This window comes from Arvicanthis niloticus, chromosome 12 (genome assembly GCF_011762505.2).
Source record: "Arvicanthis niloticus isolate mArvNil1 chromosome 12, mArvNil1.pat.X, whole genome shotgun sequence".
In the NCBI taxonomy this organism is placed as follows: domain Eukaryota; kingdom Metazoa; phylum Chordata; class Mammalia; order Rodentia; family Muridae; genus Arvicanthis; species Arvicanthis niloticus.
This window is the reverse complement of record NC_047669.1, coordinates 51364343-51367843: the sequence shown is the minus strand read 5'-3', so window position 1 is coordinate 51367843 and position 3501 is coordinate 51364343.

Sequence of the window (3501 nt, the reverse complement as noted above, 5' to 3'; positions counted from 1 at the left end):
CTTAGAAAGGTTAAGTGATCTATTCTGTGTATATCAAATTGGCACCTGCAAAATCCACATATAATTAGACTAAATCTATTGATGATTACAGAATAAATGGCCAACTGCAGATACTATAAATAAATCCATAAAAACTGTAGAACCAATGAAAGCATAGGATTATTTTAATTGGTTACAATATATTTTAATTGGGCATTAATTTCCTACTTTTGTGTAAATTCAAATTGGCAATTATGCCTCAAGACGAACTAATTAGACTGATAAATTATATATACAAGAGTAAGTGTAAAGTACAAGATAAAGAAATAATACTATATTCTTAAATGATTAATAGTGGAACAAAATAATGTAGAAAGCATGGCTATCAGGGTCATGGTCCATTAGGGACTTGGGTGTACTTTGGTTGTGGTCACTTCACAGGCCTGAAATATCTCTGTAGACAAGTGACATAATACTCAATAAAACATCACATTAATGTTTGTTTATGTTAATGCTGACATTGTAGTAAACAAACCTGTGCTTCTATTGGGGTTTCATTTGATATATAGTACATATAATTATGTAACAATATGTAATCAATAATGTCTGATTACATTTCTTATTTATGTATTTTGTATATAATGTTGAAATGCTAGTATCCACATGCACATTATAGTCATTGTGTCTTGATTTTCTCAACAGACTATGTTAAATAATTGACATATGTCATCAAAATTTGTGTAAGAATATTTTGATCCTGAAAAATTATGTGTGGTGGTTTGAATAAGAATAGTCCCCTGAAGACAGTACATTCTTCATCTTGTGGTGAACCCCAACCATAAAATTATTTTCATTGTTACTTCATGACTTTAGTTTTGTTACTTTTAGGAAATATAAATATTTTTGGAGATAGAAGTCACAATCCATAGCCTGAGAACCCTTCTGTAGGCTTATATGTTTCAATGCTTATTTACAAAGGAGTAGCAGTATTTAAAAATATTTAGGAGGCATGGCCTTGCTGGAGGAAGTGTGTCACTAGAGGTTGTATTTGAAGTTTCAAAGGCCTGTGCCAACCCCATTCTCTCCCCCTGCCTCTCTGTCTCCCCATCTTCCTTCCTCTCCCCTTCCCTGTCCCTCTCCCTCTTCTTCTCCCCCTCTCTTCCTTTATATTGAGATCATATTGGTGAATTTTTTCCTCTGAGGAGTATGAAGCGTCTTTTCCCACATCTTTTTATTAATTTTGTTTGAAACTCTATTTTATTAGATTCTAGAATTGCTATTATAGCTTTCATCTTGTGGACATTTGCTTAGAAAAGTTTTCTCCTGCCTTTTACTCTGAGATAGTTTGTATCTTTGTTGCAAAGTATGTTTATTATATGCAGTAGAATGTTGGATCTTGTTTAAGGATCTCCCCCACTAGGCGTCCTTTTTTTTTGGTGAATTTAGTCCCTTGATATTGAGAGATATTAAAGAACAATGATTGTTAGTTCCTGTTACTTTGATTTTGGTGTTGGTACTCTGTGTGTGTGTGTGTGTGTCTTTTGATTTTGCTGGTGTAGAATTATTTATTTCTTGTATTTTCTTTGGTGAGGTTACCCTCCTTATGTTGAAAGTTTTCTTCCAGTATCTTTGTAGAGATGGATTAGTAGAAAAAATGTTGTTTTTAATTTTCTTAATTTGGGTGCCGTCTTTCTGCCTTTTACTTAGTTTGACCAAGGATTTGTGCATCTTGGTGATTTGGTTTTGGATTTATCGTGGAATATCTTGGTTCTCCATCGATAGTGATTGGAAGATTTTCTGGATATAGTAGTCTAGGCTGTTGTCTGGGATTTCTTAAAGACCCAAAGATTTCTCAACAGGCCTTTCTGGCTTTTAAAGTTTCTGTTGAGAAGTCTCTTATATTTCTCAAAGGTTCACCTTTATCTGTTACTTGACATTTAATCCCTTGTAGCTTCTAATATTTTTTCTTTGTTCTGTACTTTTAGTGTTTTGATTATTATGTAGTAGGATGATTATCATTTTTGATCCACTCTATTAGGAGTTCTGTAAGCTTATTGTATGTTTACATACAATATTGTATGTTATTGTATGTTCTTTCTTTAGGTTGAAGAAATTTTCTTCTATGATTTTGTTAAAGATATTTTCAAGGCCTTCAAGTTATGAATCTTCTCTTCCTTCTATTTCCTTATTGTTCCTAGGTTTGGTCTTTTTATTCAATCCTAAATTTCCTAGAAATTCTGTGTTATATACATTTAGCTTCAGCAGTTTTTTACTGGCATTTAAATTATTTCTATCTTATCTTCTATGCCTTTCATCTCTTGTATTCTGTGATACTTGTGTCTGTGTTTCCTGTTCTCTTTCCTAGTTTTTCCATCTCCAGAATTAACTCAATTTCTGTTTTCTTTATTGTTTCATATTGCCTTGAATTTCACTGATTATGGTCTTATGCTGGCCTTTTGCCATCTTGTTGCCCTTAAAGTTACTAGGCCTGGTAGTCCTTAATGGGACCAGGCCTTTGGTATTGTAGATAGAGCTGGTAGTATATTATGTCAGCACTTCTCTGGGATTGTAGGTAGAGCTATCTGCTCCTGGTGGCAGTAGTTTTCCAGGGATGTAGGCTGAGCTGGTAGGCCCTGATGATTTCAGACTGTTGGTTTTCCAAGGTGGTGGAAGGCGGCAGGGATGTGGGTAGTGCTCATGGTCCCTGTTTTTTGTAGGCTTCATGTTTTCCTGGACAGCAGTAGGACTCCATAGATATAAGCAATGTTGTTCCCAGGGAAAAGGAATGTAAAGCAGGCTGGGTGAAGGTTGCTGCTGCTGAGTTTTCCCAGAGTGTCAAGTAGGCGGAAAATTGAGATAGTATTTGATATCTGAAGATGTCTGGGATTGTGGTTAAAGGCATGGACTAGAAGTTGGAGTGCAAACAGAACAGAGCAGACTCCAAGGCTGCTGAAATTGCTGGGAACCAAGTTGGCTGGGGTTTTTGCTGTTTACTATAGTTTTAATGTGATATTTGTAACACAAAACAAGCAATTAATAATATTTACTAAGTAAATATAAACATTATCTAATTAAATATTGCTTGTGTTTAGTTACTGTTTTATTGCTCTTAAAAGCCACCATAACCAAGAAGCAGGATGCAAACAGGCATGGCACTGGATCTATAGTTGAGGGCTTTTCATATGGATCAGTAGGTAGCAGATAGAGATAGAGAAAAAAGTCAGAACCTAGAATGGGCTTTAGAAATCTCAAAGGTCACTCCAGTCACACTGTCTAGTGTAAGGACATACAAGTTCCTAAAAGGTCATACCTCCTAATCCTTCCCAATCAGTTCCACTATCTGGGGACTAAGTGGAAAAATAGATGAGCCTTTGGGGGCCATTTTTATTCAAGCCACCATACCATGTGTCTTCCAGTTCAAATCACCAAGCCATAACTTTAAATCCCAAGGAGGAATAGAGACAGAGAAATTATATGGAGACCAAACATCAGTAGTGGGAAAAATTAATAAAATACTATTTA